Here is a 15,672-nt window from a genome sequence, read left to right as displayed (position 1 = left end):
ATCTCTTCTGACAAGGTAAGTGTATAATTTCTACATGTGTGAAAGCAGAATCATAAAAACTCAACTTATCAGAGACATTGTTCTGTTGCTTCTTTACTCGTAATAGTTATATTGCCTAGTCACGTTTTATTGGGTTGTGCGGGGTGGTGCAATTTTTTGTATTGGTTCAGGCAGCAAAACACCTTGGGCCAGACCTGGACTTAGAACTGTGTTACACACAGCTTGCAACCCCTTTATGGGATGTCTCAGGTTAGCTATGGTGCCCTTCCAAGGACCCTCCTTCACGGAGAACATTATGGTCTAAGTGCTGGAACTTAGCGGACTTCTTTGCCTCCTCTTCACGAGGACCACTGATTGGGACTGTGTTACACACAGGCAGCGTCCCTTTCATGGGGAAGTCTCAGGTTAGTGAAGATGCCCTAGCAGGCATGGCCAGCATTCATGCATTTTGTGGTTTTAATTGTTGTGAATTGCCCAAAGTGCTTCACTGCAAAGAGTTGGTTTGTGCCCTTTTTTAGGGTTTATCACACAATCCTATGTGTGTTTAATTAGAAGCAAATGCTAATGTGTTTGACTGTGAAATGGGAGGGCACCAGGTTGGGGAAGGGTGATTTAGAGGAAGAACGGTTGGCAGTGATAGGGTTAAACACCCCTTACCAAGATTCCTTCCTAGCTTCCATGCTTGCAGATTTTGAGGACCAGGCCTGCTCCCATCACATCTTGGAAGGTAAGACATTGTTGGTTTTCCTGCTGCATTACTGGTAATTGTTGCATTACCTAGTCACTTTGGGGGGGGGGGTTGTGTGGGGTGGCACAGTTTTGGGGATTGCTTCATGCAGCAAAATACCTTGGGCCAGACCTGGACTTAGGACTGTGTTGCACACAGGTACGCGTCCCCTTTATGGGGATATCCCAGGTCAGTGAAGGTGCCCTAGGAAGCAGAGCCAGCCCCTCTTTCATGCGTTTTGAGGGTTTTAGTTGTTGTGTACTACATTTTATTTCATGGCTGACTGTGGGGAGTACTAAGAGTGGTATTCTTGTGTGAAATTACATGTGAGCACACTTGTGATCTTGATCACGCTTGATTCCTCTACTGAGGATGTGCCTAAATTCCTAAATTCTTAGCATATGTCCAGGATTCCTATTGGAAATCCCACGAGCCCTTAAAGGACTGGATTTCCTGATAACGCACATCCCTAGCCAAGAAGCGTTCATCTAAGAGAGGATGTACGGCTGGGTCCAGGTGTTCAGAAATTCCTGTTTGAGAGAAGGGTGGGTCACTCTTGGGTCGACCTGTGCCAGGAGAAGGACAGAGGACCTGCAACCCTGTGGACTCCCTTGGACCTCTCATGCCATCCTTCTGGGAAGGCTGCCTTGAGTTGGGATGTGAAGTCATTATTGTGATGGTCCTGCTCCTGCCAAGAATTTTGAAGGTGCTGGTAGGGGATGATGGATCTGTCCTATGGCAGTCTTACTACGGAGTGTCTCAGGGCTTTATTTGACCCTCAAGCTTTTCAGCATCTACATGAAACCGCCAGGAGACGTTTACCAGGGGTGCGGGCTGAGGCGTCACGAATGGCACCTAGCTTCGCCTCTCCTTCTCAGCTAACAGAGGTGGGGCAGTTGGAGCCCTGAACCAGCGTACGGGCAGGAGAATGGACTGGATGAGGGCCAATAAACTGAGATTCAATCCAGCCAACACAGAAATACTGTTTGCAGGTGGTTCATCATTCCGGCTTAGTGACATTGACCCTGTTCTGGCGGGGAGTTTCAGACTTCCCAATCAGTGACGTCTGTAGTTTGGGGATGGTCATGGATCCATCGTTGCCCGTAGAGGCACAGGCTCCCTTCGTGGCTCAGAGTAGCTTCTCACTAGCTTAGGCCAGGGAGGAACAGCTGCAGTTGTTTTGGCCTAAAACTCCCATGATCCCCTTACATCGGCGATGCTGGCTGGAGCTGATGGGGATTGTAGTCCAAAACAACTGAGGTCACCATTTTTTTAATTTCCATTTGTATTTTAGTTATGTTTTATTTTACTTTAGTTCATTTTTTTCTTTTTATTTACTGGACCCAATCCCAAAGTTCTTCAAGCATTTAAAATAATAAGAAATTAAAACAGAATAAAACTAGCCAAGATTCAAACAACAGAAATAAATATACTAAACTAAAACCAGCAGGAGAGAAAATCACTAAAATCACTGAGTGTCTAATAATATTTAAAATAACTAAGAAGAAGTAAAAACATCCCTTTAAAAGGTGGTGCTCTGAACCACTGAGGGAGCCTGCGCCTCTGCGGACGATGACGGATCCATCATCGTCCCCAACTTGCAGACCTCGCCCTTTAGGAAGTCTGAAACCCCCTTCCAGAACAGGGTGACTGACACTTAACCGGATAGATGAGCCACCCACAAACAGTGTTTCTGTCTTGTCTCGATTGAATCTCAGTTTATTGGGCCCTCATCCAGCCCACTCCTCTGCCCATGCGCTGGTTCAGAGCTTCAACTGCCTCACCTCTGTTTAGCTGAGAAGGAGAGGTGGAGCTACGTGTCATTGGTGATGCCTCAGCCCGCACCCCTGGTTAACGTGTCCCGGCAGTTTCATGTAGATGTTGGAAAGCATGGGGGTCAACTACAGCCCTGAGGCACCCTGTAGCAAGACCACCATAGGACAGACCCATTATCCCCTGCCACCACCTTCTCTAAGGGGCATTCTAGGCAGGAGCGGAACTGTTGCAATACACGACTTCACATCCCAACCCAAGACAGCCTTCCCAGAAGGATAGCATAAGAGGTCCAAGGGAGTCCACAGGGTTGCAGGTCCTTCTCCCGGCAAAGGACACAAGCAGGCTTGCACGTCGCTCACCTGGCTCAGGTCGACCTAATTGTTTCATGACCTAGTCATGTTTTATTGGGGATTGCTAAAGTAATTTGGGGATTGCTTCGGGCAGCAAAATACCTTGGGCCAGACCTGGACTTAGAACTGTGTTACACACAGCCAGGGTTCCCTTCATGGGATGTCTCAGGCCAGTGAAGGTGCCCTAGGAAGCAGAGCCAGCTCTTCCTTCATGGAGAAGGCCATGCTTGAAGTTCAGGGACTTAGCAGCCTGGCCTGCCTCTTCATGGGGATGGCTGATTTCAGAACTGACAGGCATGATCACAAACTTGTAATTTGGAGTTAACAGAACACAGGCTTCTAATATTGAAGGCTGAGTTCAGAATGTATTTAAATAGTTCTCACAGAAAAGAGACATTTGCACTGAGATTGTTTACTTCACAGTATAAAAATGCTGCTGTAACTGTACTCTGGGCCTTCCCTCTCCTATTGGGGTTCAGCCCACCGCTGTGCAAACTCTCTTTTGCTGTGGGAAATAATTCTATTGCTAGTGTCTCACTGGTCTCTTTGTCTGTGCGTTGGAGATCCACGACAATACCTGGGGAGCCTCGTCTGGGATTTGACAGCACTCGCCAGAAGCACACAGGCAGAAGCTCTCTGGGGACTGCCATTCCAGCACGTACCCAAGGTAAGAGACCTTTTGAAATCCCTATTGGCTTAGCCTTCTGTTTCAGGTGACACCGTGGGTCTGGTTCACACTGGACTCCCAACCCAAGACTTCTGTGAGACCCAGCAAAACAGACTTAGAAAAGTGGGCCTGGTCCATTGGAGGGGCAGATGAGGTTTAACATGGCTGGGCCCAGTGCAAAAGACAGGTCAGTAAAACAGGTACCTGAGGAAGCAAGTGAACAGAGCTGTCGTTGACACCCACGGTGTATATGTACAAAAGTTATGGGCCAGAACCTGCAAATTCGAAAACACTTAAATTGTTCAGATTCTCTTTAAGATAGCTAGGAAGAAGTTGAATGGTTTGTGGCTTAGTTTGCAAAGAGACAGGAAGAAGAAGAAGAGTTTAAATCTGGCACCTAGCAAAAGGTGTTGTGGAGCCTAGAGACAAGAACCGAGAAAGAAAGGGGAGGGAGATTTCTCCTGGCAAAGAAAGAAAGAATTTTTAGGCTGTTGTATATTTAAGCTACCTGCATTTTTTTTAATGTATCACTAGTATTGAATTGTAGGAGTAGAAATTTCAGACTCTGAAGAGTTAAATTGCATTTAGAGTTCAAGCAATTAAGAATCTCATTTTTTAAGAAGCCCACAAAACAAGAACAATGCAGAATCCATGGTAGATTCAAGGGCAGAGGCGATGGATGAGAACATGGTGTGAGCAAAAAGCAAAATCACCCTAGAATATTGCCACTATTGTGGTGAAATTGGTCGCTAGAAAATGAGTGTCCTAATAAGCCTGGCCAGTTTATGCAGACACCTCATAAAGCTAGCTGATCTACACTAACGTTTCAAGATTTCCTTACAGCTACAATGTCTGCTAAAAAAACTATAACTGTTGTAGGCATGTTTCTTAACTAACCGCCTCACTATCCAGACCAACATGCTTCCTCTTTAAGCAGAAAGCTATTCTGTAAATAAAGGTTTGCTCACCACATGAAGCATTTCTTGATGCCCTAAATATGTTGTGACCTTGCTGCAAAGCATGGTGTGTGTGTTCTCCTGATTCCGCTTCATGAAATCCAAACTTCCAGCCTGATCACCTGGGGGTCTTGGAATTTGATGAAATCCTTTTTTTGCAATTAAGAAAAGGGATTATCAAGGATATCAGGGCACACCATGTTTCCAGGAAAGGGCAAGCTCATACCTTCTGTGTAGTCTGAGCTATATGCAGTTGATAACGCCATGATTAACAGCGTAATTACTCTAGTTGGGCAGAGCAGTTGGGTGTGTGGCCGGCCTCTGGCACTTACGAACAAGAGATTAGTCCTTATGGGAACCCTCATGGGTAAACCAATGACTCCCCCCCACCCCCTACTAAATTTCAGGCCACCGAACTCCAGCTAACAGATGATCAAGTATTAAGACTATGGCCGTGCATTAATGAGGTAGTTTTAGGTTGTCATTCACAGATTAAAGACACCCAGATGAGCCCTGCCATGACCACCGGCATCACGGTTCTTCAGTGGACAAGAGTGCCCTGGCGTCCAGGTGGAAAGGTCCCTACCAGATCTTCCCAGATCCACACATCACCCTGCAAGAGGGCCGTTGACCCAGATTTCGCCAGTCAAGTGTAGACAGCAACCGAGGCGGTGCTCTCAAGGACAACGCAGGCGATTTCTCCTCAACACGGCCAACAGCAGGTGTCTACTGCTTCTCCCAAGACCCAGCGGATCATGCCCGGAGACCACCTAACTTTACTCTACAAATATTTAAGGGCCATAATAATGCCCAGCCACTCTCCAGAAACCAAAAAGGTTTCATCCTACTGGTAGAGTTGGCAAAAGTCCAGCCAGCTGCATGAAGACAGACTTCGCCAGGCAGCCAACGATGACTGAGATGGCCGCTCTGTTCCAGTACGGCGGTCTTGTTCTCTTTGAACTATGCTTTACGGGAAATAAAGAAGGGAATAGTACAACTAAGTATAGCAGTAGCAGAAATAGTTAACCTTATTAAACTGTTGGATGTGTGCTTTAATTACTTTAAGTGTTAGCTGTTTTTATGCTTTTGTTTTTAAAATTTGTATATCGATTTTTAATGTTCAGTCTTAATCTTTGTAACCCGCCCAGAGAGCTTCGGCTATGGGGCGGCATATAAAAGTTAACCTTACTAACCTTAGTTAACCTTACTAAACTGTTGGATATGTGCTTTTATTGTTTTAAACTTTATCTGTTCCTATGCTTTTGTTTTTAAAATTTGTATATCGATTCTTAATGTTCAGTCTTTTTAATCTAATCTTTTTAATCTTTGTAAACTGCCCAGAGAGCTTTGGCTATGGGGTGGTATATAAATATAATAAATAATAATAATAATAATAATAATAATAATAATAATTAAAAATGCCAGCCCATCATGAACAAGGCATACCTGTAATTGGTGTGCCTGCCTATCTCGGGCAAAAGAAGGGTAGAAGGCATACCAGTTTGAACAAAACATCACCAAAGAAAATGAACAAACTTTGGTACAGAGATATATAGACTTTGCAGCTGAGAATCTAGTGACTGAATTTGCTTCCATCCCCCTTTCTCCTCCTCCCTCCCCACCCCCTTTCCTTTTGTGTCATGTTTTTTAGATTGTAAGCCTGTGCGCAGGGATGTTTTTTAGATTGTAAGCCTGTGGGCAGGGACTCTCTTAAGAAACATTTTTGTAAGCTGCCTTGAGAGCCTTTTTGGCTAAAGGGCAGGATAAAAGTGCTTAATAAATAAACAAGGAAATAAAGGATGGAATATAATCCATCCCAGTCTGAAACCCCTCTACGCTGCCAGTTCAATGGCCCATATCAGAATGCCACACATACTCAGTGACAACCCGTAGGAGATTAGGCAAACAGCAAAAGTTATTGTGGATTACTTGGAGGGAATCTACACGTAGTACTGAAGGCGCTCGCCTCCAGTGCGCCGTCAAAACGATGGTGTAGACGGCAAAAGAAGAGACGGAGGAAGAGGTGGAGGAGGAGGAGGCTGGGGAACCGGCCGCATCCTTGCCGCTGCCGCCGCCGGAAGCCAAGCTCTCCGACCTGGGTGGCACTTACCCCGGCAGCAGGAGGCGGCAGCGGCAAGGACGCAGCCGGTTCCCCAGCCGCCTCTTCCTCCATCTCTTCTTTCGCCATCTACACCATCGTTTTCACGGCGCACACAAGCGCCTTCAGTACGATGTGTAGATTTGGCCTTGATTGGCACTAATTATGGGAAAGCTTTAAGAGATAGAACGCTGCACAAGATTTTGGGTTTCCGAGTTCTTTGTCTACTCTCCTTTGACCATAATGTGATTGCACTTGCTGGTTTAAAGATAAAACAATGTTAATTTTTTAGACTTCATTCAAGTTTCAGGTAGACACTTCCTGCAATTGGAGGCTTCAAGCTAGAGATGGTTAGCAAATACAAAGACCTCTTTATTAGTAGCACTGTTCTTCCTCCTTTACTGTCGTGTTTCAAAAGCAGTTACACATTGACAGATAATGGTAAAATCAGTAAACCCAATGTAGCAAAATGCCGTAAGGATTACAACCAAATAATAGAGAGATCTCCCTCTTCTGTTATGGTATTCCAGAAGGTGCAGAGCATATTCCTCTACCAGTATGTTTTTCCAAAGGTGAGAAATGGTTAATCTATCCAGCGTTAAATGTCCACAGACTCTATTGGCTATGTGGACCATGGGCATATAAGATCCTGCCATAGAACTATTGCCTGGTCTCAGTTCACACACCAGTTTAACAGCAGACATTATTTACAACCATAAGGTCAAAAGGGCTATTAATAATCCTTTGGAAACGGGATACACTAGATCCCATGAATTCATGAAGATCTTGCTTCCAGTAAACCTCTGACACAGCAGAGGCCAATTGAAACTGCCACAATTGATGCCATTTCTGCCATTTAAGCTGAAACAAGAGATTTCACAAGTCACACTACAAAACTGCATGACCCTTAATGTCTTACTTGCAGCACGAAGAAGAGTCTGTGCCGTGATTAACACTTCTTGCTGCACATACATAAGCCAGAACTATGGAATAGAAATTTATTAGATAATGCATTTTAGCTAGTTCCCATGGAAAAAAGACACACACACTGAGGTTGTTTACTCAGCAATACAAAATGCCTGCCATAGCTATTCTCTGGGCCTTTCCTCTCAGGGTTCAGCCCGCATAGGTGCTCTGTTTTGCTGCCGAAAATAAAGCTGTTGCTAGTGTCTCACTGGTCTCTTTGTCATTTTCTTGGAAAGCCACAACAATATGTATTATTGTGAAGCTGGTAACAAGTGTGAACTAGAAAGAGGGACATACTAAACCAAAGGACACTGAATGGCCGTTGAAATGCATTGGTTTATTCCGAATGGCCGTGGGAAATTATTGGAGGTGTTTAGGGATCATCTACAAATCAAAATCCCTAAAGGAGTTAAACATTTCGTTTTCATAGAAAACCACGCAGAATCAAAATGCAAACTAACAGTGGTTTTACGGAACAACTACTATGACCCCCAACACTGTGATTCTAGGGATCACCCCCAAATTCAAGAAGAAATCAGAATGCAATAAAAAGAGGGTAATAGTTTTATACACTGCTTTATAAGCACCAGTTCTAAAACACCCAAATATGAGAAAGGAATTTTGTCGCAACATGCCAAACATTATTTAAATGTTTCTATATGCCCCGCCACAGCGCCCACACCTTACAACAGGCTGGTTTCAAAATGGCCATAGGAAAACATTGGGCTGTCAGGCAGCCCCAGAAAAAAGGGGAGCCCCAAAATTCTCATGGAGGTTTGTAATAAGGCCCTAAGCATCCTAAGAGTTTTTGCTGGAGGCGTGCACCATTGGAATGGTCCGCACTTTGCGCATGGCCCATTAGGTTCCTTCAGAATGACCAAAGGAAGCACTGGGCTGTGGAACCTAATGTGGCCATGCACAAAGTGGGGACAATTCCAATGGAGAACGCCTCCAGCAAAAACTCTTAGGATGCTTACAGTCTTATTACCAACCTCCATTAGAATTTTGGGGCTCCCCCTTTTTTTCTGGGTCTGCCTGACTGCCCAGTGCTTTCCTATGGCCATTCTGAAGAAACCTTATGTACGGGACGTACTAAACCGAAGGACACCGAATGGCCATAGGAAATCATTGAAGGAGTTTAGGGATCATCTACAAATTAAAATATCTAAAGGAGTTAAACATTTAGTTTTCATAGAAAACCACACAGAATCAAAATACAAACCAACAAAGTGGTTTTGGGGAACAATTCCTATGACCCCCAACACAGTGGTTTCTAGGGATCATCTCCAAACATAAAAAGAAAACAGAATACAATAAAGAGAAGGTGACTGCCGTTTCATACAATGCTTCATAGGCACCAGTTTTAAAAGACCAAAATAAGTGGAGGGGGGTTGCCAAAAACTGTCACAGATTATTTCCATGTTTACAAATGCCCCCCCCCCCCACCGTCACCCTCTCCTCACAATTGGCTTACATTTCAAAGTGGTCATAGGAATACATGGGAATGATACCACAAGCCCCTTAAGAATCAGACGAAGCTGAAAATGCTTACGGAGGTTGAAATTAGAAACCCAAGCATCCTAAGACTCTGTGCTTGATACATGTTGCATTGGACTTGCCCCCAACTTGCGCATAGCCATAATACGGGGTGTCATTCAGAATGGCCATGGGAAAGCATTAGGCTGTCACAAGCAGGCACGCAGAAAAGAAGGGGAGCCCCAAAACGCTCATGGAGATTTGAACTAACCCCCCCCAAAAAACCTAAGAGTTTCTACTGGAGACATGCTCCACCGGAAAGACCCCCACATTGCACATGGGCCCATAAGGTTCCATCAGAATGACCATAGGAAAGCATTGGACAGTCACGCAGCCCCAGAAATCAAGGGGAGCCCCAAAATTCTCATAGACATTTGTAATGAGACCCTAAGCATCCTAAGAGTTTTTGCTGCAGACGTGCTCCATTGGAATGGCCCCTAACCTGCGCACGGCCACATGAGGTTTCTTCAGAATGGCCATAGGAAAACAATGGGCTTCTCTGGCAGCCCTCCCAAATCAGGGGGAACCCCAAAATTCTCATAGAGGCTTGTAATGAGACCCTGAGCATCCTAAGAGTTTTTGCTGCAGGTGTGCTCCATTGAAATGGCCCCTAAGCTGCACACGGCCACATGAGGTTTCTTCAGAATGGCCATAGGAAAGCCTTGCACTTTCTGGCAGCCCCAGAGAATCAGGGGGAGCCCCGAAATTCTCATAGATGTTTGTAATGAGACCCTAAGCATCCTAAGAGTTTTTGCTGCAGGTGTGCTCCATTGGAATGGCCTCAAAGTTGCACACGGGCACATGAGGTTTCTTCAGAATGGCCATAGGAAAACAATGGGCCTATCTAGAAGCCGCAGAAAATCAGGGGGAGCCCCAAAATTCTCATAGATATTTCTAATGAGACCCTAAGCATCCTAAGAGTTTTTGCTGCAGACGTGCTCCATTGGAATGGCTCCTAAGCTGCGCACGACCACATGAGGTTTCTTCAGAATGGCCATAGGAAAACAATGGGCCTATCTGGAAGCCCCAGAAAATCAGGGGGAGCCCCAAAATTCTCATAGATATTTCTAATGAGACCCTAAGCATCATAAGAGTTTTTGCTGCAGAAGTGCTCCATTGGAATGGCCTCTACACTGCGCACGGGCAAATGAGGTTTCTTCGGAATGGCCATAGGAAAACAATGGGCCTATCTAGAAGCCCCAGAAAATCAGGGGGAGCCCCAAAATTCTCATAGATGTTTGTAATGAGACCCTGAGCATCCTAAGAGTTTTTAATGCAGGTGTGCTCCATTGCAATGGCCCCTAAGCTGCGCACGGGCACTTGAGGTTTCCTCAGAATGGCCATAGGAAAGCATGGCGCTATCTGGCAGCCCCAGAAAATCAGGGGGAGCCCCGAAATTCTCATAGAGGCTTGTAATGAGAACCTGAGCATCCTAAGAGTTTTTGCTGCACGCGTGCTCCATTGGAATGGCCCCTACGCTGCGCACGGCCACATGAGGTTTCCTCAGAATGGCCATAAGAAAACAATGGGCTTCTCTGGCAGCCCCAGAAACTCAGGGTGAGCCCCAAAATTCACGTAGAGGCTTGTAATAATACACTAAGCATGCTAAGAGTTTTTGCTGCAGTCACGCTCCATTGGAATGGCCCCTAAGCTGCGCACGGCCACATGAGGTTTCTTCAGAATGGCCATAGGAAAAGAATGGGCTTAGTGTGTTATTACAAGCCTATGGCCATTCTGAAGTAACCTCATGTGCCCGTGCGCAGTGTAGGTGCCATTGCAATGGAGCACACCTGCAGCAAAAACTCTTAGCAGGCTTAGTGTGTTATTACAAGCCTCTACGAGAATGTTGGGGCTCCCCCTGATTTTCTGGGGTTGCCAGAGAAGCCCATTGTTTTCCTATGGCCATTCTGAAGAAACCTCTTGTGGCCGTGCGCAGCTTAGGGGCCATTCCAATGGAGCGCGACTGCAGCAAAAACTCTTAGCAGGCTTAGTGTGTTATTACAAGCCTCTACGAGAATGTTGGAGCTCCCCCTGATTTGGGAGGGCTGCCAGAGAAGCCCATTGTTTTCTTATGGCCATTCTGAGGAAACCTCATGTGGCCGTACGCAGCTTAGGGGCCATTCCAATGGAGCACGTTTGAAGCAAAAACTCTTAGGATGCTTAGGGTCTCATTACAAACATCTATGAGAATTTCGGGGCTCCCCCTGATTTTCTGGGGCTGCCAGAGAAGCCCATTGTTTTCTTATGGCCATTCTGAGGAAACCTCATGTGCCCATGCGCAGCGTAGGGGCCATTTCAATGGAGCACGGCTGCAGCAAAAACTCTTAGGATAATTAGGGTCTCATTACAAGCCTCTACGAGAATTTTGGGGCTCCCCCTGATTTGGGAGGGCTGCCAGAGAAGCCCATTGTTTTCCTATGGCCATTCTGAAGACTCCTCATGTGGCCGTGCGCAGCTTAGGGGTCATTCCAATGGAGCACACCTGCAGCAAAAACTCTTAGGATGCTCAGGGTCTCATTACAAGCCTCTACGAGAATTTTGGGGCTCCCCCTGATTTGGGAGGGCTGCCAGAGAAGCCCATTGTTTTCCTATGGCCATTCTGAAGACACCTCATGTGCCCGTGCGCAGCTTAGGGGCCATTCCAATGGAGCACGTCTGCAGCAAAAACTCTTAGGATGCTTAGGGTCTCATTTCAAACATCTATGAGAATTTCAGGGCTCCCCCTGAGTTTCTGGGGCTGCCAGAAAGCGCCATGCTTTCCTATGGCCATTCTGAAGAAACCTCACGTGGCCGTGTGCAGCTTAGGGGCCATTCCAATGGAGCATGTCTGCAGCAAAAACTCTTAGGATGCTTAGGGTCTCATTACAAACATCTATGAGAATTTCAGGGCTCCCCCTGAGTTTCTGGGGCTGCCAGAAAGCGCCATGCTTTCCTATGGCCATTCTGAAGAAACCTCACGTGGTCGTGTGCAGCTTAGGGGCCATTCCAATGGAGCACGTCTGCAGCAAAAACTCTTAGGATGCTTAGGGTCTCATTACAAATGTCTATGAGAATTATGGGGCTCCCCTTGATTTCTGGGGCTGCGTGACTGTCCAATGCTTTCCTATGGTCATTCTGATGGAACCTTATGGGCCCATGTGCAATGTGGGGGTCTTTCCGGTGGAGCATGTCTCCAGTAGAAACTCTTAGGTTTTTTGGGGGGGGTTAGTTCAAATCTCCATGAGCGTTTTGGGGCTCCCCTTCTTTTCTGCGTGCCTGCTTGTGACAGCCTAATGCTTTCCCATGGCCATTCTGAATGACACCCCGTATTATGGCTATGCGCAAGTTGGGGGCAAGTCCAATGCAACATGTATCAAGCACAGAGTCTTAGGATGCTTGGGTTTCTAATTTCAACCTCCGTAAGCATTTTCAGCTTCATCTGATTCTTAAGGGGCTTGTGGTATCATTCCCATGTATTCCTATGACCACTTTGAAATGTAAGCCAGTTGTGAGAAGAGGGTGTGGGGGGAGGGGGATTTGTAAACATGGAAATAATCTGTGACAGTTTTTGGCAACCCCCCTCCACTTATTTTGGTCTTTTAAAACTGGTGCCTATGAAGCATTGCATGGAACGGCAGTCACCTTCTCTTTATTGTATTCTGTTTTCTTTTTATGTTTGGAGATGATCCCTAGAAACCACTGTGTTGGGGGTCATAGGAATTGTTCCCCAAAACCACTTTGTTGGTTTGTATTTTGATTCTGTGTGGTTTTCTATGAAAACTAAATGTTTAACTCCTTTAGATATTTTAATTTGTAGATGATCCCTAAACTCCTTCAATGATTTCCTATGGCCATTCAGAATGACACAATGCACTTCAATGGCCATTCGGTGTCCTTCGATTTAGTACGTCCCTGAATCACCCAAAGCTACAGTTGGTGCCAAAGTTGTTACAACTGGGAACGCTACAGAGCCCCCATCACATACTCAGCTTCTGAGACTTCACTAGTCATCGCTCACATTATTTACGTATTTGTTGCATTTGTATCCTCTGGGCTGAGCATGGGGCAGTGGTTTGCTCAAACAGATTTAATAGGCAAGTTGTAATGTGAGGTTGCATTTCATGCATCCACACCCAAAGTTCTAGCCCTTTGCAGAACACTGGCTTTTCAGGATGTCTTTGCAGAACTTTAAACAAAAACAAAAACAAGAAATGAAAACTGACTAGATACTGAATTGTACACTTGTGTGGCACTGCCACACAATCTTTAGGCCTTAGTTTCCTTGCCTATCAAATGGGAACAACAAATGGCTTCTTAGTAAGATGGTTGCAAAGACAATAAGATGAGGATTGTAAGACTGTCCAAATCAGCACAGAAGGGTGTGTGTGTGTGTGTGTGTGTGTGTGTGTGTGTGTGTGTGTGTGTGTGTGTGTGTGTGTCCGTCCCCTACAGGAATTTTGCTTTAAAGCAAAATATTCCCCATGTTTAGTTTCTACAAGCTGGCGGTCTGTAAAGAAAGAACTTTCTCAGCTATGTAAAAAATAAGAAAGAGTTGGTACTGCAGTGCTATCTTGTGGCATATACACCAAATCACACACTCTGCCTTTAGATTAGTTAATCCAGAATAAATTGCACCTCTGCCCTGCCTCCATACCGACAATGAAAACAGGGGGTGGGGGGGATGCACTTACCATTCTTTCACTTCCATGTTTGCAATTACATAGGGGTGTTTAAAGTATGTTCAGGAGTAAAGCAGTCATGTTGAGTGAACATCACTGTGTACTGTTTGAAAATGTAAGTATTAGATTATCTTGAATATCCTTATAGAGATCATGAGCAACAGACACCTCTCCCTGACTCTGACAACATGGCAGGTGTACTACATGCTTTAGCCAGAGCCTTCATTTGGCGTGTATCCTCCATGTTATGAAAGGCATCCACCTCGGACTTTTCATCAGTATGTACGAGATTGCAGACAGTATAAAATGTCCACGTCTGAATAAGGTATTTCATCTTTATGGCATAGTTCAGCATTCACATGGCCAGAATCTCCAAGTCTCCAGGATGGTGAAGGTGTCACATGATGGAGGATGTCTCAGAAACATTACCAAGTATCTGGAACCCACAGATTAAAATCCAGACAAACTTAATTATGATAAATGCTTTAAAGAGGATTTTTTTTCCTCATAGATGACTTCTAACAGGATTGTTGGGCTTGGGTTGCTGCACAGCTTGATAAAGCTTCAGCACTTATTACCAGACTAATGTAGTGGAATAATTTTAGCTCTTGAGCCATGTAGATAAGCTCCTTTTGTGTCAGAATAATCATGACATGGCTACTAGTCAGGATTACTATATATTACCTACAGATTCAGAGGCTGTATGCCTATGAACACCAGTTGCTGGAGAACATGAGTGGGAGAGTGCTATTGCACTCATCAGGAAAAACTTCCCAACTGTTAGAGCAGTATGACAATGGGACCAATTACCTAGGGAGGTCATGGGCTCTCCCACACTAGAGGCATTCAAAAGGCAGCTGGACAACCATCTGTCAGGGATGCTTTAAGGTGGATTCCTGCATTGAGCAGGGAGTTGGACTCAATGGCCTTATATAGGACCCTTCCAGCTCTACTATTCTATGATTCTATGTCCCGATATGGGCTTCCCATAGGCAGCTGGTTGGTCACTGCAAGCAGAATGCTGGAACAGATGTGACTTTGGTCTGATCCAGCATGGCTCTGCTTATGACTGAGAATAGCCTGGATCACAATACTTATGGATCAATTTGCAGCTGGCTCAGGGGATACATTATTGCATTTATAGCTGGGGAACATGGATAGAAGGGTGCCGTTACACCCATGTCCTGCTTGAGGATTTCTGGTCAACAGCTGGTTGGCCATTGTGTGAATAGAGTGCTGGACTAGATATACCCTTGTCTGAACCAGTATGGCTCTTCTTATATTTTTATAATTGTATTGTGTTCTTTCAGATCATTCTCTGGGCTGACTGCCATTACTTTGGGAAGAAATATTCTCAAAAACAGGGCTAAATTTATTCTTCTAAAGAGTACCGACAGCTGTAATTTCCCCCCTCAATGTCTGCCATTGGGAACCTAATGACATGTAATCTTAATAGCAACCCTAAATTTGACATATATGAGAGACTTCTAACTGGGTGCACTTATTTAATTTAGAAGATGGGAAGATATTAAAATAGTATTTCAAGTTATAAACAAATAATGGCCCCTTTTGGCCATCCATAAAATAAACCAATATGGGTTCAATTTGAAGTAAGCATCATGAGATATGGTTCAAAGATAATACATGTTCAAACATGTTCAACTATCAGCAATGATGGGATTTGGGGTGTTAAGGATGGGACAGTCCTTTGCATGAGAACCAAGAGAAGAGGATTTGAAATGGACTGCAAGTCAAAGACACAGAAATGAGTTAGAGAGGCTATTGGTTTGACTTTGAGTAAGGCAGCTCTTTGTCAGTGGTATTTCAGCTGTGGCAAGATGACATAGCATTGGAAGACATTTATAACATTGGATAAGGCTGCAATCCTATGGTTCTGAGAGGCGTGTCCTGGGGCCCTAGGATTTTTCAGATTTCCCT

At 45.1% G+C, this 15,672-nt stretch overlaps 1 protein-coding gene across 1 annotated transcript in view; it reads left to right on the top strand.

Moving 5' to 3' along the window:
- Positions 1 to 15,672, top strand: part of STC2 (stanniocalcin 2) — a 363,863-nt gene that overhangs the window by 151,707 nt on the left and 196,484 nt on the right. The gene's annotated exons all lie outside the window — the stretch shown is intronic.

This window comes from Elgaria multicarinata, chromosome 3 (genome assembly GCF_023053635.1).
Source record: "Elgaria multicarinata webbii isolate HBS135686 ecotype San Diego chromosome 3, rElgMul1.1.pri, whole genome shotgun sequence".
NCBI classification, from domain to species: Eukaryota; Metazoa; Chordata; class Lepidosauria; order Squamata; family Anguidae; genus Elgaria; species Elgaria multicarinata.
Note: the sequence above shows the minus strand (reverse complement) of the source record. Positions and strands in the feature narration are given on the sequence as shown.